This window comes from Aotus nancymaae, unplaced genomic scaffold (genome assembly GCF_030222135.1).
Source record: "Aotus nancymaae isolate 86718 unplaced genomic scaffold, 86718_ANA_hifiasm-v0.15.2.pri h1tg000059l, whole genome shotgun sequence".
Lineage (NCBI taxonomy): Eukaryota > Metazoa > Chordata > Mammalia > Primates > Aotidae > Aotus > Aotus nancymaae.
In genome coordinates this window covers 74,338,857-74,363,267 of record NW_026988473.1, presented here as the reverse complement: position 1 = coordinate 74,363,267, position 24,411 = coordinate 74,338,857, and the positions used below count along the sequence as shown (strand labels likewise).

The following is a 24,411-nucleotide window of genomic DNA, read 5'->3' as shown; positions in this document are numbered from 1 at the left end:
CTGCAATCTTTTTTTTTTAGGGGTTCTGCTATCTAATCTAAAATATACTTGTGAAACTTAGATGCTGAAGAAGTTGAACTCCTCTTCACTAACCATCCTTAGTGGATTCCTTAGCTTCTCCCCTTCATCCATGTTTTTTTTTTTCTAATTTTACACATAGGTTTTATTTCCTAGTTTTTATTCAGCTTAACAAGCCTATTTATTACCTAAGTAAAATAGCAGCCAATTTCTAAATGTCAGAAAATCTTTGTAGAGCTGTTTTAAAACTCACAGTTAAGTTGTCTCTGGGTATTATATGGTTGTGTCCTTCAATAGAAAAAATAAATAGGTATATGCAGCCTTAATTTACTACTTCTGGGTTTTTTGAATACTAGTGGAAATCAATAGTGGTTTTAGAAGGCCATATTCTACATTGTATAAATTTATAAAAAGACCGTTGGAATTTTGATTCATGTATTCATAACAATGGACAACAATGATGATACCTGGCTTCGTGTCACTAACAATCGGCAACAGATTGTCTACGATGTGCAGCTGCTGGGCTGCTGAGCTGGAAGCCACACAAGCACTACAGCTCTGTAATCAGGCTCTCCAACTCAGTGGCCCATTTCCTAAGCAATTACATCAACACTCATCAGTTGTTCTTGGCAAATCTTCTATTTTCCTTTTATTGCAGGCATGATTTTTTCCTTTGAGACTGATGGAAATATATTAACTATTTATATTTAAGATATGAAACTTTTTTCACAACCAATTTATTATCTTGATCCACTTTCTTTCCTGTCCTATTTTGAAACGTGACACGTAAAGCATTTTTAAGCACAGATGGAGGTGACCACCTGTCAACATATGTTGCAAAAAAGTTTAATACATTTATAACACAATCTCAAATCTTAGACTACAAGAGTTTATAAAAGTAATAATTGTTTTTTTTCTGAGTAAGAGAAAAGATACGTTTTCCAATTTGAAATGTTTTAAAAATTGACTTCACACTGCCAACAATTGTGAAACAGTCCAATTGTTTTATACAGTTATGGCATCAAATTTTGGAACTCTTCCAAGTAGTTCTCAAATTTTTTTTTTATTTGTAATATTCTGAAATCTATTGAGTGTCTCTGAAATCCATGTGAGTGTACATGTAGCCATGTAATGAAATGGCCTTTCAGGAATATACATACATTATATACCCATAAAATTATGTAATAACAAATGCAGTGTTAGTCTAAATGGTATAATAGAAATATTTATCAAGAAAATATGTGAATGACATTACAGTGGCCAAGAAGACTACTGGGTGTCCTCTCTAGCATAGTCTTCCAGGTTATCCCTGCCTTTTGTTCTCTTTGTGCTGTAACTCTGTAAATTACAGAAAACTGACAGTACTGCAAGTGATTTTTGTTCCTAGCAAGGCAGACTTGTTCCATAAAATATTGTTGATTATTTTTCTCTGGTTATTCACCAACTTTGCATCTATTATATAAATTATCTGCAGTATTCCTGATTGCCTAAGTATGTGTTCATCCTTTGTATTTGCCTTTGATCCAGTTGTAGCAGTTGATCGGTTTCCTCATTTATTAATAAAATTGAATTCTTGATAGGTGAACATTTACATTTGTATCAGAATGGTGATTCTGCTTTTAATAACTATTTCTTAACAAATTTTATTATGATTTAAATGTTTATTTTGCTAAATATGGTGTACTAAACATTAACAAAATGTTTATTAAAGTATGTTTGGTTATAGTATTTTAGTTGAATAATTTCAGAAATTTTATATTAATTTTATATTAATTTTTATGTTGATTTTTATACTAATTTTTCTATTTGTGCCATTTTTCTTTTATCTGCAGATATGTTCTGTCATAATTTCTTTAATAATATACTGAAAACTAGAACTATCAGAAGGATTTTGAAAACATTTTTAGTCAATTAATAAATAATACGTTGAATCAGTCATAAATATGAGAGCACACTAGCTATGGTTTATCACTTTATCTTCAAGTTTTAAAAATTTTATGAACAATTACATAAAATCTCTTAGAAATGGATAAGTTGACATAACCAACCATGTAAGAAAAGGGGCTTGGGATTCATTCACTTCTTTGCTGACGGTTTTAGAAACTACTATTTAGAAATGCTATAACATCATAAAAACTCATATTTGTATTTAGATTAAGATATAAAAATATTTAACTGAGTGTCTACTATCAACAGTAAAACTTGCTACATGCTGAAGATGCAAAGTAAATAAGTTATGTTGTGTACCTTCAGGAAAAATTAAATCTACGTCCAAAAATGGATGAACAATATGCTTTTCTTGGGTTTAGTACTGTATACAAACTAAATAGCTGATCTAATGATAACAGTTATCTAATAAACAGGTTACATTAAATCAGTGATAAGCATTACCTTTATTGTGTAGAAGGTTACCCAGTTAATAGTGTATACTGGTGACAGATGACTCCAAATACAGTCACATTTTTTATAAATTTGATAATAGATTTAGTCTAAGTCCTCACAGCATATTTGTTCAGTTTAATTAGTGTAATAATACCTTATTCAATGCCTACGTATGTTCCTCTGGACTATATTATAGGATTAAATGATTAAGATGGCATAGATTTTCCTTTTAGTTAAGGAAATGTAAGTGTTGTTGAAGAGGCAAAGCAAAGAAACATAAATAATTAAATATACAAAAATGCTGCAGGAGTTACAACAGAATTATGAACAAAGAGTTAATGCACCAAAGACAGAGCAAATTAAGCCAAGAAAGTGTATAAAGGTTCCACTCAGCAGGACACTTTTGAACTATTGTTTAAGGAGAAGTCAGTTGTACTTAGAAAAACAAAAAAGAGAGCATTTTGGAAGGAAGACTCACTGTGTGCTGTCTCAAGGATCAGAGCAAGTTAGTAGGGTCCAGACATGCAGTGGAACATGGCAAGGGAAACAGTGATGAGTCTAGGTGGCGGAGAGATAGAAGACAAAGTGGAAGGGGCAGAAATCGTAAAACACACCTAAGAAATTAAGTTAAGAATCATTTATAAAAAATTATGTATTCTGTTTTAACAGTTTTGCTATAGATCTCCTATAGAGAATTGTGTATGAAGCAACAATTTAATCAGGAATTCATAACATTAAATGTAGTGGAAATAAGTAGAATCTAATGGAAGGGGAGATTAAAAGCAGGGAGGCCAACTAAGATGTCTGATGATTTTTAATATGTACATTTGTCTTGTCATTTGTTGAGATATCAATTTATAATTGTTATGTTATTTCATAAAATGACCTCCTAGGTACAATATTAAAATAGATAGTGTCTTTAGAAACCTTTGAGACCCCAGTAGCTGAGACTTACATACTTCATCATGACCAGCTTCCCTAGAAGCTCTCTATAGACTCGTGCTTTATAGTCATTCTGTCCTAAAGCCTGTTCTCAGGGGGTAAAAAATAAATAGTAATTAAGATCTATGTGTGAGTTCAAATAAACTTATTTTTTCATGTTGTTTTGCATTTGAAATTTAATCTCCAAGCCTAGAGATAATAATTCATTTATGTGACATCCAGGATATTAATAAATGAGATGTTTTTTGCTCTGTGATATTTGTTGTTGCATAGTTATTGTTGATTATGCTACTATTACAATGGGAAGTGTCTCTATCAGAAGATAAGTTGAGATGGGAAGCAATTGGGAAGCAGTTGGTCAAAGAATACAGAATTTCAGTTAGATAAGAGAAATAGTTTCTAGAGGTCTACTGTACAACATGACTATATTTAATTAATAACAATGTATTATACTTTTGAAGATTGCTAAAGGAGTGGGTATTAAGCCTTCTCACCACAAACAATAAGTGCATGAGGTAATACGTATGTTAATTAACTCAATTTAGCCATTTTACAGTCTATACACATTTAAAATATGTTGTACACAATAAATATATATAATTCGTATTGTTAATAAATTCAGTTTTTAAAAGACTTCTTTCATTTCCTTACTATGTTAATTATGATGATTAAAATCTAAAATATCAACTTTGAAGTTTTTCATTCTTTATGTTTTTATGTAATTACATTTATCTCTTTACTAGTGAATCTACAGATTACATTTCCATGACAGTAAAAGACTCTCCCAAAATCCTTGCATTAAAAAGCTAGCTCTTGCTTAATAGAAGCATGTATATTTTACTTATTTAAGAAAAATTTTATTACAGATGTAGGCCACCTGTGTTCAGTTTCATGTAATTGTGCAGTTTTGAGTCAGTTGCTTAATCCTGAGTTCCAATTTGATTGCACTGTGGTCTGAGAGACTGTTATGATATCCATTCTTTTACATTTGCTGAGGAGTGTTTTACTTCCAATTATGTAGAAAAACTATTGCAAAAAGACTGAAAATTCCAAAAACAAGAACACCTCTTCTCTTTCATAGGATCACAATTCCTCCCCACCAAAGGAACAAAACTGGATGGAGAATGACTTTGACGAATTAACAGAGGTAGGCTTCAAAGTTGAGTAATAAACTCTTCTAAGCTAAAGGAGCATGTTCTTAGTAAGGAAGCTAAGAACCTTGATAAAGTGTTAGAGGAAATGCTAAGTAGAAAAACCAGTTTAAAGAAGAACATAAACGACCTGATGGAGATGAAAAATACAGCAGGAGAACTTTCTGAAGTATACAAATGTATCACTAGCTGAATTGGTGAAGCAGAAAAAGAATATCAGAGATTGAAGACCAACTTAATGAAGTAAAGCATGAAGACAAGATTAGAGAAAAAAGAATGAAATGGAATGGACAAAGCCTCCAAGAAATACAAGACTACGTGAAAGAGACCAAACCTATGTTTGATTGCTGTACCTGTAAGTGGCAGGGAGAATGGCACCAAGTTGGAAAATACTCTTCAGGACTCTATCCAGGAGAACTTCCCCAACCTAACATGACAGGCCAAACGTTCACATTCGGGAAATACAGAGAACACCACAAAGATACTCCTTGAGAAGAACAACCCCAAGACACATAATTGTCAGATTAATCAAGGTTGAAATGAAGGAAAAAATGTTCATTTCAGAGAGAAAGGTTGAGTTACCCACAAAGGGAAGCCCATCATACTAACAGTGGATGTCTCTGCAGAAACCCTATAAGCCAGAAGAAAATGGGTGCCAATATTAAATATTCTTAAAGAAAAGAATTCTCAACACAGAATTTCATATCCAACCAAACTAAGCTTCATAAGCAAAGGAGAAATAAGATCCTCTACAGACAAGCAAATTCTGAGAGATTTTGTCACCACCAGGTCTACCTTATAAGAGTTCCTGAAGGAAGCTCTAAATATGGAAAGGAAAAACTGGTACAAACAACTGCACAAACATAGCACACTGTAAAGGCCATCAACACTATGAAGAAATTTCATGAAGAAATTGCATCACCTAACAAGCAAAATCACCACCTAGCATCATAATGACAGGATCAAATTCACACATAACAATATTAACGTTAAATGTAAATTGGCTAAATGCCTCAGTTAAGAGACACAGACTGGCAAGCTGAATAAAGAGTCAAGAACCCATCAGTGTGCTGTATTCAGAAGACCCATCTCACATGCAAAGACACACATAGGCTCAAAATAAAGGGAGGAAGGAAGATTAAACAGGCAAACAGAAAAAAAAAAAAGCAGTTGCCATTTGCCATCCTAGTCTTTGACAAAAAGGCTTTAAACCATCAAAGTTTAAAAAGAAAAAGTAGGTCATTATATAATGGTAAAGGGATCAATGCAACAAGAAGAGCTAACTATCTTAAATATATATGCACCCAATACAGAAGCACCCAGATTCATAAAGCAGAATCTTAGAGATCTACAAGATACTTAGACTCCCACACAATAATAGTTGGATACTTTAACACCCCACTGCCAATATTAGATAAACAAGACAGAAAATTAACAAGGATATCCAGGACTTGAACTCAGCCATGGAAAAAACTGACCTAATAGACATCTACAGAACTCCCCACCCAAAATCCACAGAATATACATTATTCTCAACACCATATTACACTTATTCTGAAATTGACCACATAATTCAAAATAAAACACTCCTCAGCAAATCCAAAAGAATGGAAATTATAACTAACAGTCTCTCAGACCACAGTGCAATCAAATTAGAACTCAGGATTAAGAAACTCACTCAAAACCATACAGCTACATGAAAACTGAATAACATGATCCTAAATGACTATTGGGAAGAAAGAAAATTGAGGAAGAAATCAAGATGTTCTTTAAAACCAGTGAGAACAAAGACACAATGTACCAGAATCTCTGGGACATAGCAAAAGCAGTGAGTAGAGGGAAATTAATAGCACTAACTGCCCACAGGAGAAAGTGGGGAAGATCTAAAATCAACACTCTAACACTACAATTAAAATAACTAGAGAAGCAAGCCTAAACAAATTCAAGAGCTAGCAGAAGACAAGAAATAACCAGGATCGGAATGGAACTGAAAGAGATAAAGAGTCAAAAAACCCTTCAAAAAGTTAGTGAATCCAGGAGCTGTTTTTTTGAAAAGATTAACAAGTAGATAGACTGCTAACCAGACTAGTAAAGAAGAAAAAAGAGAAAAACCAAATAGACACTATAAAAAAGATAAAGAGAATATCACCACTGATCCCTCAAATACAAACTACCATCAGAGAATACTGTAAACACCTCTCTGGAAATAAACTAAAAAATCTAGAAGAAATTGATAAATTCCTGGACACATACACCCTCCCAAGACTAAACCAGAAAGCAGTTGAAGCACTGAATAGACCAATAACAAGTTCTGAAAATTAGGCAGTAATTAACAGCCTACCAACCAAAAAAAAAAAAAAAAACTGGATCCAGATGGATTCATAGCTGAATTCTACCAGAGGTACAAAGAGAAACTGGTACCATTCCTTTTGAAACTATTCCAAACAATAGAAAAGGAGGGACTCCTCCTTAACTCATTTATGAGGCAGCATCATCCTGATACCAAAACCTGGCAGAGACAAAAAAGAAAAAGAAAATTTCAGGCCAATATCACAGATGAATATTGACTTGAAAATCCTCAATAAAATGCAGGCAAACCAAATCCAGCAGCACATCAAAAAGCTTATCTACATGATCAAGTGAACTTCATCCCTGAGATGCAAGGCTGTTTCAACATACACAAATCTGTAAACGTAATCCATCACATAAACAGAACCAATGACAAAAACTACATTATTGTCTCAAAAGATGCAGAAAAGGCTTTCAATAAAATTCAACATCACTTCATGCTAAAATCTCTCAATAAACTGAGTACTTATGGAACATATCTCAAAGTAATAAAGGCTATTTATGACAAACCCACAGCCAATATCATACTGAATGGGCAAAAACTGGAGCATTTCCTTTGAAAACTGGCGCAAGACAAGGATGCTGCCTCTTACCACTCCTATTCAACATAGTATTGGAAGTTCTGGCTAGGGCAGTCAGGCAAGAGAAATAAAGTGTATTCAAATAACAGAGGATGTGAAATTGTCTCTGTTTGAAGATGACATGAGTGTAAATTTAGAAAACCTGTCTTCTCAGCCCCAAATCTCTTTAAGCTCATGAGCAACTTCAGCAAAGTCTCAGGATGAAAAATCAGTGTGCAAATATCACAAGCTTTGGTATATACTAATAATATACAAACAGCCAAATCATGAGTGAAGTCCCATTCACAGTTGCTAAAAAGAGAATAAAATACCTAGGAATACAACTTACAAAGGGTGTTAAGGACCTTTTCAAGGAGAACTACAAACCACTGCTCATGGAAATAAGAGAGGACACAAGAAGATGAAGAAACATTCCATGCTCATGGTAGAAAGAATCAATATCATGAAAATGGCGATACTGCCCAGAGTAATTTATAGATTCAGCGCTGTCCTCCTCAAACTACCATTGACTATCTTCACAGAATTAGAAGAAAAAAAACCTTTGAATTTCATATGTAATCAAAAAAGGAGCCTGTATAGTCAAGACATTTGTAAGCAAAAAGAACAAAGCTGGAGGCATCGCGCTACTTGACTTCAACCTATACTACAAGTCTACAGTAACCAAAACAGCATGGTACTGGTAAAAAAAAAACAGATATAGAGAGGCCTCAGAAATAATGCCACTCGTCTACAACCATCTGATCTTTCACAAACCTGACAAAAACAAGCAATGAGGAAAGGATACTTTATTTAATAATTGGTGTTGGGAAAACTGGCTAGCTATATGCAGAGAACTGGAACTGGACCCCTTCCTTACACCTTATACAAAAATTAACTTATGATGAATTAAAGACTTAAACATAAAACCTAAAACAAAAAACCCTCAATGAAAACCTAGGCAATACCATCCAGTACATAGGCATGAGCAAAGACTTGATGACTAAAACATCAAAAACAATGTCAACAAAAGCCAAAATTGACAAATTGGATCTAATTAAACTAAAAGAGCTTCTGCACAGCAAAAGAAACTATCAGAGTGAAAAGGCAACCTACAGAAAGGGAGAAAATTTTTACAATATACCCATCTGACAAAGACCTATTATCCAGAATCTATAAAGAGCATAAGCAAAATTTCATGAAAAAAAACCCCATCAGAAAGTGGGTGAAAGATATGAAAAGGCACTTCTCAAAAGAAGGTATTTATTGGCCAACAAACATAGGAAACAAAGCTCATCATCTCTGGTCATTAGAGAAATGCAAATCAAAACCACATTGAGATAACATCTCACGCCAGTTAAAATGGCGATCAGTAAAAAGGAGACAACAGATGCTGGAGAGGATGTGAAGATATAGGAATGCTTTTACACTGTTGGTGGGAGTGTAAATTAGTTCAACCATTGTGGAGGATATTGTGGTGATTCCTCAAGGACCTAAAATCAGAAATACCATTTAACCCAGCAATTTCATTACTGGATATATACCCAAATGATTATAAATTATTCTACTGTAAAGACGCATGTACATGTATGTTTATTGCAGCACTATTCACAAGAGAAATGACTTGGAACCAACTCAAATGGCCATCAATAATAGACTGGTTAAAGGAAATGTGACAACATATTCATCATGGAATACTATGCAGCCATAAAAAAAGATGAGTTTATGTTCTTTGCAGATACATGGATGAAGCTGGAAACCATCATTCTCAGCAAACTAACACAGGAACAGAAAACCAAACACTACATGTTTCTCACTCATAAGTGGGAATTGAACAATGAAAACACATAGATAAAGGGAGGGGAGCATCACACACCTGGGCCTGTCAGGGTGTGAGGGGGTTGAGGAGGGATAGAATTAGGAGAAATACCTAATGTAGATGACAAGTTGATGGGTGCAGCAAACCACCGTGGCACGTGTATACCTATATAACAAACCTGCACATTCTGCACTTGTATCCCAGAACTTAAAATATATTTTTAAAAAGTAGACTCCTCTCTAGGCCTCAGTACAGTCAATAATTTCCATTCTATAATATTTACTCAGTATTTTTTAAATATCTTGTTAATTGAGCTGTAATTTTCAGACCACAAGTTTCACCTCTTTAGATGTTCAGTTCTACACGCTCTAACAAACATACACAGTCATGTGAACACTACTGAAGTCAAGAGAAGGATTTTCCATCACCACTGCACTAACACACAAATTTCATGCTTCTTTACAGTCCTTCCTTTTCTGTGCCTGCAGCCCCTGGTAACCACTGATCTGTTCTTTGTCGCTGTACTTTTACCTTTTTCATAATATCAGATACATGGAATATTCAAACATGCAGTTATAATATGGTTTCTTTCCTTCAGCATACTGGCCATTCACTGAGGTTATTGTATTGCTTAGGAAGATTCTGTGTACATGCAGCACATTCTGTCCATTCACCTCATGTGGACATTTTGATTTCCTTGAGTTTTTGGAGATTATAAATAAAACCATTATAAACATTTGTGAACCTGGCCTTGTGTGGACATGTTTTCATTTGTCTTGAATAGATACAATATCTAGGAGTTGTATTTCTCAGTCATATGGTAACTATATAAGGAACTGCCAGCGTATTTTCCGAAGTAGTTGTACCATTCTGCATACTAGCAACTAGCGAGATTTGCAGCTGCCTTACATCCTCACCAGCCCTTGATATAGCCTGGTGTCCTCTGTACCTTTGGAAAATGCCTCTTCAAATCTTGTGCTGTTTTTCTTGATGGTTTGTTTTCTTATTCTTGAGTTTGAGTTGTCTTTACATTTTATGGATGATTCTCTTATCAGATACATGTTTTGCAAATATCTTTTCCCATAATATAGTTGTCTTTTACTTTCTTTGAAAAGTATGTTTGCATAAGGAGACATTTTTAATGTAGATGAAATCTAATTTTTTTGTGTGATTTGTGCTTCTTACCTGTCCTTTGACAAAATATTTGCCTAAGAAAGAGTACATTTTCTCCTGTCATCTTTTAGATATTTGTATTCATGTTTTTGTTCATTTAGATTTTTTTTTGTAGGTGGCACGAGTTATGAGTTTGTTTTTTGCATATAGATGCTGAATGTTACCAGTATCATTTGATGAAAAGACTTTCATTTTTTTAATTAAGTACCTTGGCAGTTTTGCTGAAAATCATTTAGCCGTATTTGTTTGGGTCTTTTTCTTAGCTGTCTCCTTTGTTCTGTTGATCCATGGGCCTATTTTCTCACCAATACCACAGTTTATGGATTGTTATATCTTGTAGTAAGTCTTGAAATCTTGTAATATGAATCTCACAACTTTGGTCTTATTTGAAATTACTTTGGCTATTCTTATTTCTTTGCATTTTCGTCTAAATTTTAAAATTAGCTTTTCCAATTTTTATAGAAAAAACATGCAATAATTTTGGCTGGAGTTGTGCTGAATATGTAGATCTGAGTCTACATTCATGTAGCTCTTTTTATCTCTCGACCATGTGTTATATATTGCACCATACAAATGTGAACATATTTTTGAGAATGTGCATGTTAATTATGTCATGGTTTTGATGCTATTTTAAATGCTACTTTAAATATTATTTCTAGTTGTTCATTGACTGCATATAAAGATATTATTGATTGTTAGATATTGATCTTGTATCCTGCATTCTTGCCAAAATCTTTTTTAGTTCTATTTAATTTTTTTATAGACTTTGAGAAAGTCTATGTAAATAAGTCATCTATGTATTCGTTTCCAATCTATATGGCTTTAATTTTTTTATCTTTTTTATTTCTAGGATATTTATCATAATTTTTTAAAATTTTTTATTTTACTTATTTATGAGACAGGATCTTACTCTGTTACCCAGGAGTGCAGTGGTGCAATCTCTGCTCATTGTAACCTCTGCCTCCCAAGTTCAAGCAATGCTCTGGCCTCAGCCTCCCAGGTAGCTGGTACTACAGGCCTATGCCATCATGCCCAGCTAATTTTCTTTTGTATTTTTAGTAGATATGGGCTTCTTCCATGTTGGCCAGGCTGGTCTCAAACTCCTGGTCTCAAAAGTGATCCACCCACCACAGCCTTCCAAAGTGCTAGGATTACAGATGTGACCCACTGTGCCCGGCCTTATCATGCTGTTTAATGGTAGTTTAAGTGTGGACATCCTTGGCTTGCTCCTAATTTTAGGAGAAAAGCAAGTAGTTTTAACCAAAAACTATGATGTTTCTAATAGTTTTATTATGGTTGTTCTGTATCAGGATTAGGAAGTTCCTTTCTATTCCTACTTTGCTACGATTTTTTTAAATCACAAGTGAATGTTAAATAGCGTGAAATTGTTCTGCATATGTTGAGCTAATCATATTTTTTTCTTTTAGTCTGTTGATGTAGTGAATTACAGTGACTGATTTTCAAATGTTTAAGCAACTGTTCATTCCTGGGATAACTACAACTACATCCCAGGTGGTTATGATGTGTAATTATTTTGGTATACTACTTGATTAGATTTGCAAATATGTTATTAAGCATTTTGTATCCATACTAATGAATGATATTGAGTAATATTTTTCCTGGAATATTTGTCCTGTAGAAGTCATAAAAATGATGGCCTCATAAAATAAAAAGTATTTCTTTCTGTTTTATTATCTGGAAAATTTTGCATTTGGTTGGTATTATTTTATAGTCAAAGGTTTGGTAAAATTTGGCAGAGGAAACCTGTTTGGTTTTTGTCAGAGGGCTTTAATTAAGATGTCAATTGCTTTAGTAGATGTGTAACTATCCAAATTACAAATGTCCTCTTGAATGAGCTTCAGAATTTTGTGTCTTTTAAGACATTTATTCATTTCACCCTAGTTGTTGAATTTGTGGACATTAAGTTGTTCATAATATTTCTGTACTATAACGCAAGGAGAATCTTTAGTAATACCCACTCTCTCTTTTCTGATATTGGTTATTTGTATCTATTATCTCTTTTTCATTTGTCTTCTTCAGTGTGACTAGATTTATCAATTTATTGATCTTTGAAACACATATTTTATCTTGATTTTCTTTGCTTTATTGTTTCTAATTTTGATTTTATTGATTTCTGATATCTTCATTATTTTTTGTTTGATTTGCATTTAAATTTGTTTTATTTCTATAGTTTCTTAAATTGAAATCTTAGGTAATTTATATGAGGCTTTTGGTCTTTTCTTACCTAAGTGTTCAGTGTTACAGGTTTCACCATAAGGAGTGCTTTAGTTGAATCCACAGTTGTTAATATGCTGTGATTTCATTTTTATTTAATTCAAAGTATTTTTAAATTTATATTTCTCTTTGAGTGTGGTGTGAGTTATTTATAGTGTGTTTATATTCAATTTCAAATATTTGGAGATTTTATTGATAACTTTTGGTTATTAATTTCTAGTTAATTTTATTATGGTCAGACACAAACATTTCTGTATCAATTTAGGGGTACAGTGCTGTTTGTTACATGAATATATTGCATATTGGTAAAATCTGGGCTTTTAGTGTAACCATGTTCCAAGTAATGTACATCGTTACCTATTAAGTAATTTCTCTTTTTCATTCCCTTCCCAACACCCAAGTTTTCCCAGTCTCCAATGTCTTATTCCACACTCTGCATCCACGTGTATGCATTATTTAGCTACTACATATGAGTGAGAATATGCAGTATTTTACTTTCTGGTACTGAGTTATTTTACTTAAAATAATGGCCTCCAGTTACATCTATGTTGTTGCAAGATACATGATTTCATTCCTTTGTATGGCTGAGTAGTATTTCATTGTGTGTGTCTGTGTGTGTGTATATATACATATATACATATACATATAATGTATTTATGTGTATAATATATGGATGTATATGTTTATATATACAGATACACATAGACACACATATGTAATTTTTATACTACACATACTCTTCACATTTTTTAGTTTAGTCATCCATTGGTGGACAGTCAGGTTGATTCCATATCTTTGCTATTGTGAATAGTACTTTGATAAACATATGGGTGCCAGTATTTGTTTGATAAAATAATTTATTTTCCTTTGGGTAGATACCCAGTAGCGGGATTAGTAGATTATATAGTAGTCCTTTGTTTAGTTCTTTGAGACATCTCCAAAGAATATTTCCATATGTTTTCTGCAGAGGTTGTACAGATTTACATTCCCACCAACGGTGAAAAGCGTTTTCTTTTTTTTGCATTGTTGCTAACGTTTGTGATTTTTTGTCTTTTTAATAATACTACTCTGATTGGTGTAAGATGATGGCTCATTGTGGCTTTAATTTGCATCTCTCTGATGATTAATATTTAGCATTTTTGATATGGTTTTTGACCATTTTTATATCTTCCTTTGAAAAATACCTGTTATTGTCTGTTTCCCACCTTTTAATGGGTTAATTGTTCTGTTGTTGGGTCGTTTGAGTTTGTTTAGATTCTGGATATTATTAGTCCCTTGTTGGATGCATAATTTGCAAATATTTCCTCCCATTCTGCAGGTTGTCTGTTCACACTTTTGATTTATTTTTCTCTGCAGAAGCTTTTTGTAGTCTTATTAAGTCTCATTTGTTGATTGCTGTTTTTTGTGTCATTTGCTTTTGAGGTCTTAGTCATGAATATTTCGCCTAGTCCAATGTCTAGAAGAGTTTTCCCTAGGCTTTCTTCAAGTATTTCTACAGTTTCAGTTCTTATATACAAGTTTTTATTCCATCTTGAATTTATTTTTGTATATGTCAAGAGATAAGTGTCCATTTTCATTATTCTGTATATGGCAATTCATTTTTTTTCAGTGCCACATATTAAAAAATATACGTTTTTGTTAACTTTGTCAAAGATCAGTTGGCTGTAGGTATGTGGCTTTATTTCTGGCTTTTTAATTGTGTTCCATTGATCTATGTGCCTATTTTTATGCCAGTGGCATGCTGTTTTATTTACTATAGCCTTGTATTATAATTTGATGTCAGGTAAGGTGATGCCTCCAACTTTGTTCTTTTTGTTCAGGATTTCTTGGTTTGTTTGGGCTCTTTTTGCTTCTACATGAACTTTAGGGTTTTTTTTTCTAATTCTCTGAATGAATAATATTGGTATTTTGATAGGAATTACATTGAATCTGTAGATTGCTTTCAGAAGTATAGTAATTTAAATGCTGTTGATTCTTCCAATTCATTACATGGGATGTTTTTCCATTTGTCTGTCTGTTGAATAAGTTTGTTCTCATGCTGCTAATAAAGACATACCTGAGACTAGGTAATTTAGAAAGGAAAGAGGTTTAATTGACTTACAGCTCAGCATGCCTGGGGAGGCTTCACAGTCATGGTGGAAGGCAAAGGAGAAGCAAAGACATGTCTTACATGGTGTTAGATGAGAGAGCTTGTGCAGGGATACTCTTATTTATAAAACCATTAGGCCAGACATGGTGGCTCATGCCTGTAAACCTAGCACTTTGGGAGGCTGCAGCAGGCAGATCACTTGAGGTCAGGAGTTGGAGACCAGCTTGGGCAACATGGTGAAACCCTGTCTCTACTAAAAATACAAAAAAATTAGCTGAGTGTGGTGGTGCATGTTGTAATACCAGCTATTCAGGAGACCGAGGCAGGATAATCACTTAAACCCAGGAGGCGGAGGTTTCAGGGAACCAAGATTGTGCCACTGCACTCCAGCCTGGGTGACAGACTGAGACACCCTCTCACAAAAAAACAAAACAAAACAAACAAACAAAAAAATCCATCAGACTTGTGAGACTTATTTACTACCACCAGAACAGTATGGGGGAAACTGCCTTCATGATTCAGTTAGCTCCACCTGGCCTTGCCCTTAACACATGGGATTACAATTGGAGATGAGATTTGGATGGGGACACAACCAATCCATATTATTTGTGTTATCTACAATTCCTTTAATTATTGTTTTATAGTTTTCCTTAGAGAGATCTTTCACTTCCTTTGTTTACAGTGTTCTTATTTAGGTAATTTTTTTTTTTTTTTTTTTGGTAGTTGTTGTAAATAAGGTTGCCTTCTCAATTTAGTTGTCAGCTTGATTGTTATGGGTGTGTAAGGCTGGTTGCATCGCCGAGACCTCAGACACACCCCCTCCCCTGCGGGGAGCTCAGACACACCCTCCTCCCCTTGCTGGGAGCTCAGACACACCTCCTTCCCTTGCTGGGAGCTCAGACACCCACCCCTGCCGGGAGCCCGGGAAAAAAAGCCCCGCCAGGACCTACCTGATACCATTTTGTCCAATCCAGGCCCCACTCCCTGCCATTTTGTTCCATCCGGGCCCCACTCCCTGCCATTTTGTCCCACTCACCTTGGGCACAACCAATCAAGCACCTCCACTCCCTATAAAACCCCACCTCTAAGAGGAGTCCCCGCTACTTCTCCGGCCCCTCCTGTTGGACCGCAGAACCTCACCTGGGAGGCTGAATAAATTCCCTCACATTGGATTATTTTCGTGCTGGCCTCAGTTTCTTCATCTTACACTGGGTGAGAACAGACCTTACAGGGTGTATATAAATGTTACTGATTATTCAGTTACTCATTTTGTATCCTGAAACTTTATTCAATTCATTTATCAATTCTAGGAGTCTTTTGGAGAGTCTTTAGGGTTTTCTAGGTATAAGATTGTATCATAAACACACAGAGACAATTTGACTTCCCCTTTTTCAATTTGGATGCCTTTTATTTCTTTCTTCTGCCTGATTGCTCTGGCAAAGACTTCTAGTACCATGTTGAATAGGAGAGGTGAAAGTGGGCATTCTCGTCTTGTTCTAATTCTCAGAGAAAATGCTTTCAATTTTTTCCTTGTTAGTATGATGTTCACTGTAGGTTTGTCAAATATGAATTTTGGGAAGTATGTTCCTTTGATGCCCAGTCTGTTGAGGGTTTTTATTATGAAAAGATGATGACTTATATTGAAAGATTTTTCTCCATCTATTAAGGTGATCATTTGCTTTTTGTTTGTAATTCTATTATGTGGTGAATCACATTTACTGATATATGTGTTTTGCACCATCTTTGCATCTCTAGAATAAAGTCTGCTTAATCATGGTTTATTATATTTTTGATATGTTGTTGGATTAGGTTTCCTAGTATTTTTGTTGAGAAGTCTTGCATATGTTCATTAGGGATATTGGTCTGTAGTTTTTGTTGTTGTTGTTGAAGACACAAACATTTTATGATTTTGATTCTATTCAATTTTTAAGGTTGGTTTATATCCCATAATATGGTCAGTCATAGTGAGTTTTCCATGTGCCCTTGAAAAGAATGTATATTTTTCTTTTCTTGGCATCTATAAATGTCCATCTGGTCAAGATATTTCATAAAGGTCTTAAGGCCTTTAATACACTTACTGACTTTCTATTTATTTCATCAATTACTAAAAAAGAGGGATGAAGTACCCAGCTATAGCATATTTGTCTATTTCTTCTTTGATTTATGTTTTTGTTTTGTATATTTTTAAGTAGATATTGTTAGTTGCATACACATTGTTTCTTTTTATTCTTTAAAATGTTATATACTATGATTTCATTATTTCAAATTATTTGTGCTGATACTTTATAAATTTTACATGGGATTAGTTAAGAATTGCACTGAAAACCCATTTTCTTCTGTTTAATCATATCTACTTATGTGTGTTTAATGTATGTTTATGTATGTAGTTCGTTAAAGGTATACTATGATACAATTTATTTTGTTTCTAAATGTCCATAGTAAGCAATCAATAGCAAGGGATACAAAGTTATATTAAAATATTTTATTTCTGGCTTTTGAAAAATGAGATCTGGGTTATAAGAAATTTGAAAAGCAAGAGGTATCTATATATAATAAAGGAAGACATTATGCAAGATTCCAATCTCATTTTTCCACACAAGCCAAATCAACTTACAGAATGTTGAGATTCTGATATTTTAAACTGCTCAATGTTGGAGCATTTCCTAATCAGCATTAGATAACTAGAATAGGCTGAGGAAGGCTACTCAGTTGAAATTATAGGATGTAAACCTAAGATAACTACATAGAGCAAAACAAAAGCCCAAAAGAGTCAACTGATGTGTGGAAAATTTTCCAGGGTATAGAAATGGATGACAGATGTACAACTGAACTTGAGAATTGGTTTTACTTCATATCCTCTTCCTTTTAGAATAAAAGTATTGAGGGTATCCTATCTACATCTGTAGTGGGAGGGGTTTCCCACAACGTGACTAAAAGGTGTGTGCCTGCTGCCTGAACCCTGAAGGGCAGGCTGGAAGCCAAGGCCATGGTGCCCGGGTGAGGAGCAGGTATCCCCGAGAACATACACATACCAGAGAGCACCTGATGATGTACCAAGGAAAACAGTACACACATACACACATGCGCGCACACACACACACACACAGAGAGAGAGAGAGAGAGAGAGAGAGAGAGAGAGAGAGCAAAGAGCCAGAAATTTAGCTTAGAAACAGCTTAGAAATGGGAGACAGGGAAGCTATCTAAAGCTGTCCAGCTGCCAAAACCTGGAGTGCCTCCTACGTAAGTTCTAATAGACACATCAACTCAGCAAACTGGACTTGAGTCATTCTTTGGTCCCTTGGCTCCCTCTCAGTTTGGGGAAAGGGTTTTTAAAAATATAATTCTTGGTTTATCTCTTTACAGTATCTCTCCATTGTATGTTGTATGTATTAATATAAGGGTCAGGTAACTGGTCTATAGCTCAAAAAACTTAGGGTTGAGAGATGCTAAACTTAAGGGCTGCACATAGGGGCCTCATTCAGACCTGGATATGATTTAGATAACAAGACCCTGAACTTTGGGTCTGAGCCTGATGCTATAATAAGATGAGACTTTGGGGAGTATTTTAGAAGGAGGTGAGTATTTTGCATGTAAGAATATCAAAAATAATCTTTTGACCATAGGACTAGATAAAAAAATTAAAATTTTTTGAAACTCGTTGAGACTTTTAATTGCTCTCCTTTTGAAACTACACTACCTTAGTGACTAGTTTGACCAATTAAATGCAGTGGAAGAGAAATTTAAAGTTCTCAGAAACTGAGTCATAAGAAGCCTTAAAACTTCTGCCAGGGTCTGTAAGAAAGTTAACTCTTGAAATATTTCTTCTTCAAATTTAGCTGCCTTACTGTGAAAATCCCAAGGCCCTTGAAGAGGTCACATGAAGATGCCCCAGTTGACAGCCTCAGCTAAGCAACAAGCCAGCAATCATCAATAAATGCCAACCACGTGAGTAAGCCAATTTGATTTTAAAACCTAGTCAAGGTTTAAGTGACTGCAGCCTCAAGGAACATCTAACTGTGATCACATGAGAGACCCTCAGTGTGAACTGCCCGTCTAAGCCCAGGTAACCCACAGAACCAATAAGATAATAATGAATTGTTGTTTAAAGCCAATAAGTATTAGAGTTACTTATACTGAAATAGATAACCCAGATAAGTACTGATACACCGTTTTGAAATGTTAGTTGTATTCTATACTTTATAATTTATTCTTTATTTTGCTATCTGAAGCTTATAATACTGCTTTCTCAATTTTCTCATTTTCAATATTATGTTATTAATTATAGCATATTTTCTTTCCAGGTGAACATGAGTTTTTAATAATGTTCCCTTATACTTGATTATGATTTTAGTTTTATTGAGCCTATTGATAATTATCTTAAACTCCTCTCATCTTGAACCCAGGTACTGCAGTGGTATCTATTACATACATTTTATAGAATTGAACACAGATAGTGATTTCATTGTTGTTACAGGAAGATAAATTTTCATCTTCCTTTACAGATCCAGCATCAAGTTTACATTCCATTCTCATACTCCACCATCACATCTATAGTCTATTTTCTCTTGCTCAAAATTACTTCTGGATATTAAGGCCTTTGCCTCAAATGAAAAAAAAAAGTTGTGTGTGTCTTCTCTCATTTTATAAAATGGTATTTAAATACAGTAAATAAACCATTTTGACCTTTATTCATATTTCTGTTTTACACGTTTGAAATAGAAGTCCTACTTCAGTTATCTTTTCATGACATAAACATATTTCTATGATCAGAATTATATAAGTACATAGTCTTATTCACCCCCTAACGTTCTCCTAATAAACAATGCCAAAATCAGGAGTATATATTTGTCAGAATTATAATAAATAATTATACAAATGCATGTGACTGATTATATTATGTAGCAATAGATTTGAGGGTTTCAGAAAAGAAAGAGGCTCCTTATACTGATCTCCTATCTTTTCGATTAAAAAAAATCATAGGCTGTATTCTTAGATATTAGGTTTCAGAAAAAGGCAGACAGCAGAGGAATTTTATCCTTCTTTCCTCCTTTTGCATTTTGGTTGTTTTTTTTCCTCAGCATCTTTCAAATAAAACTAGGGAGACATACCTGGCCAATGACTGTTGAATATTTTTGTATTCTTTTTGTGTGCAGCTTCAACCACTAGTTTTGATTACCTCTTCTGGCATGATCACAATTTCCTGTAATATTTCTTTTCTCTCCCAAGGGAAATTAATTTCTGTTTCTAGCATTTGTCCCTTATTTTCTTTATGAAAACTGAGACAAGAAAGCAAGAGATTAATTTAATATTTTAGCAATATCTATTTCATTGGTCGATAATTTATTCTTATAATTTTTACTCTGCAATCTTCTTAGGATGACCTCTGGTCCTTTATATGCCTGAAACACATTTTGTATAGTGCTTTGACCTCCCGTGATATTTTTCATTCATTCTTTACTTCGAGTTTCCCTTTTATTTTATTCTCACGACTGTGCCCTTTGTCTCTTAACTGCAATTCCACATAACCAATATTTTATACCTCATATCTGAGCTGCTCACATACTCGATTACTTTTTACAAATAATTTTTCATTCATATTGGATTTTTAAAAATTTTGTGATACTTTTAGGTTACACATAAACACACCCCTTTGGAAACATTAAGTGTTAATTTACTTTGGAATATTCCCCATTTTTCTTTTCTTTTTTGTTTTAGTCCACAGGAAAAAAATTATGCCTCAGCCTCCTGGGGAGCTGGGACTACAGGTGCACGCCACCGTGCCTGGCTAATTTTTGTATTTTTAGTAGAGATGGGGTTTCACCATGTTGGTCAAGATAGTCTCAGTCTCTTGACCTCGTGATCCATCTGCCTCAGCCTCCCAAAGATATAGGACTACAGGCATGAGCTACTGTACTTGTTCAATAAAACTTTTTTTTAAATCACAAATACAATACTGCAGGTTACCAGTTTCTTATTTTTCCTGTATTGATTCGTTTTCTCCCTTATTAATCTCAGATGTTTCCTAATGTTTCTTTATTTCTTATTTTATACTTGTATGCAGGCATCTTAAAACATGGCTCTATCATGTGTGTTAATAAAAGTTAACACAGTAAATGTGTTCCAATGTTTGAACTTCCCCTTTAACTGTAACCATTCATGGTCAAACATGCAGAGAACATGTCAGAGTAGCAATCATCTGTTCCCAATTTAGTTTTCTTGTTTTAGACATTTTATAATTCCTTACAGCCTTCAATTTTCCTGAAATAAATTCCTTAGACATAGTTGTTTTTAATCTTTTTAAAAATATGCTCTGTATGTACTCCTTAACATTTGTACCTGGCACTGTGTCTTTTTTCCCATCCAACTGATTTATTTACCTGTGTATTTGTTGAACCAAGATGGTGTCTGGTAGTGCTGCCCAGACTGACCTCAAACTTCTGGGCTTGAGCCATTCTACAACCTCGGTCTCCCATAGTGCAGGGATTACAGGTGTGAGCCACTGGTGCCTGGCCCATTCAATTTTATATTCACATGCAGTTGCAAGAAATAATGCAGAGAAAGGCTGTGTACCCTTTACCCAGTTTCTTCTCCATTATAACACCCTGAAAAACTACAATATCAAAGTAAGAATATCACTGTGAGGATACAGAACATTGGCATCACCACAAAGATCCCTCACGTTCCTAAGTTTTGGCCATATCCGATTCTCGTTTCTATAATTTTACATACATATTTGTGACCTTTGTGGATTAGCTTTCTTTTCACTCAGCATAAATCTTTGGAACTTCATCCAAGTTATTACAGGTCTTGATAGCTTATTCTTTTTCCTTTTTATCACTGAGTAGCATTTCATGGTATGGATGAACTACAGCATGTTTAACCGTCCACCTGTTGAAGGAAATATAGGTTGCTTCCGGTTTGGGGAGTTTATGAATAAAGGCGTGATAAATACTCATGGACAGGGCTCTGTATGAACTGAACTTTTCATTTCTGGGGCATAGATATCAAGGAATAGAATTGCTGGGTTGTTGGGTAGTTGAATATTGAGTTTTTAAAATAAATTGCCCTGCTAAAATACGTTCTAGAGAGGCTGTACGCTTTTATATTTCCACCAGCAATGTGTCAGTCATCCAGTTTCTCTTCATCCTTCCCAGGATGCGATAGCCAAATCTTTAAATTTAGCCATTCTGACAGGTGTTGCAGTGATATGTCATGCGGTTTTAATTTGCATTTTCCTAATGTTGAACATATTTTATGTGTGTATTTTCTGTCTGCATGGCTTCTTTGATTTATGTCTTTTAATTGTTTACTCAATGAATTGTTTTTTACTATTGATTGTGAGAGTTTTCCATGTATTTCAAATACTGTTCTCAGTTATGCAGCTTGCAAATAATTTTCTCTAGTGTGTAGCTTGTGTTTTCAGCTTCTTTAAAGGGTCTCTCAGAGAGCAGAAGTTTTTAATTTCTCTCTTTTTGAATGTTGGCCAAACTTGATGACTGGCTTAACCAATAAAACAGAGTGAAAGTGAAATTTCAGGACTTAACAGGTTAGATCATAAGAAGTCATAAAACTCTAAGTTTCTCTTACATGTAACAGTTACATGTAACTGGTTTCGGTACCTTTGACAGCTTTGAGGAATGTTGTTCAGATGTTTGGTAGACTGTCATTCAGTTGGAATTGATCTGATGATTGTCATTTAATAATCACTTGATTGATGATTGTGTGCCATGTGAAATAACTGGAATACTAATAATTACATGAAGTTGTGTAAAGATTGATGCAATAGGAAAATGGTAGTTCCTGAGCCTATGCAGTGCCACTTGGACAAATGTGATGTTTCCTCAATTGCAAGATCAGGGACTCAGGATTTTTGTGAAAAAAGGAAAATGAATTAGTGAGGTAAAGAAATTATGAGTATAAAAACAGTCACCCTTAAGTATACTGAGGATTGTGCTTCTTGCTGTCATTTCTTTCCATTTCTAGAAGAGAGATAATCTAATGCACAGGTGTATGTACGTTACCAAGTATATCAGCAAGTAATAATGTACCAATCAGCTGCAACCCTGCTAAACCTAGGGTTGGTTTTTCTGTGTAAGCACTGTAAGAGGAAGATATATGCCATCCACTTACCAGCCTGTTGTAAACTCTTTTCTCGTGTCTTTCTAACCACATAAAATCAAATGATAATGAAAAGCTGTCACTTATTTAAAAAAAATGGAAAAATAGATCTTCACATTTAAAGGAAGTTGTTGTAGAAAATATATAGTTGTAATTTTTTTGTCTATTCCAGCAATCTCGTATTTTATTTGGTATATTTAGACCTTTCACATTTATAGTGATTATTCACATGCTTGAATTAATATTGATCATGCTTGCAAATGCTTTCTATTTGTAAACGTTTGTTTTTCTTCCGACTCTACTACCTTCTCAAGTTTTCACTGAGTATTTAGATGATTCTATTATATCTCCTATCTTAGTATATCAGTTATGTTTATTTTTAATAGTTTTTGAAGGTTGTCAAAGAGTGATATATTGTTTTAATTAATCTAAAATATAAGTCTACTTTTAAATAACACTATATTCCTTCAGTTATGTTGTAGGAATCTGATAGCAGAGTATTCTAAATTCTCTTACAGTTCTTATGACACTACTGTTCATTTCACTTATAAATATGCTACGATCACTCAACGTAGTGTTATTACCACTACTTTTTAAAAGAGTTATCTTTAGATTGATTTAAAAAAATAGGCTGGACGTGGTGGCTCATGACTGTTATCACAGCACTTTAAGAGGCTGAGGAGGCCGGGCGCAGTGGCTCAAGCCTATAATCCCAGCACTTTGGGAGGCCGAGGTGGGTGGATCACGAGGTTAAGAGATCAAGACCATCCCGGTCAACATGGTGAAACCCCGTCTCTACTAATACAAAAAATTAGCCGGGCACGGTGGCACGTGCCTGTAATCCCAGCTACTCAGGAGGCTGAGGCAGGAGAATTGCCAGAACCCAGGAGGCGGAGGTTGCGGTGAGCCGAGATCGCACCATTGCACTCCAGCCTGGGTAACAAGAGCGAAACTCCGTCTCAAAAAAAAAAAAAAGAGGCTGAGGAGAGACATTGTATGAGCCCAGGAGTTTGAAACCAGCCTAGACAACATAGCGAAACCTCATCTCTACTAAAAATAAAAAATAAAAATAAAAAAACAGATGTGGTGGCACCTACCTGTTATCTCAGCTACTTGGGAGGCTGAGGCAGGAGCATCACTTGAACCCAAGAGGTTGACGCTGCAGTGAGCTGTTGAATGTGCCACTGCATCTCAGTTTGGGCAAAAAAGTGAGACCCTGTCTCAAAAACTAGTAATAATATATAAAAATTTCAATGTAAAATATTTTATTTTACCTATGTGTATACCTTCTCTAATGAATTGTCTTTCTTTGTAGATCCACATTTTTGGCCTATGTCATTTTCTTTCTGCCTGGATACAATCTTTTACAGTTTTTCATAGAGCCAGTTTGCCAGTATTGAATTTCCTCAGTTTTTGTTTGTCTGAAAAAGTCTTTATTTCTTCATCACTCTTAAATATGGTTTAACTCAGTGTAGATTCCTAGGTTTCTTTTTCGTTCTAATACTTAAATATTTATATGACTGTTTTTTGCTTTCACAGTTTCTAATAAGAAGTCTTCTGTAATTCTTATCTTTGGTT

General features: G+C 34.5%; 1 long non-coding RNA gene across 1 annotated transcript in view; it reads left to right on the top strand.

The window, feature by feature from the left end:
• Positions 1-18,654, top strand: part of LOC135270136 (uncharacterized) — a 323,021-nt gene extending 304,367 nt beyond the window's left edge. The window contains exon 4 of the long non-coding RNA XR_010338386.1: positions 18,552-18,654. This is a non-coding gene — a long non-coding RNA (uncharacterized LOC135270136). The remainder of the gene's footprint in view (positions 1-18,551) is intronic.
• The last annotated feature ends 5,757 nt before the right edge of the window (positions 18,655-24,411 follow it).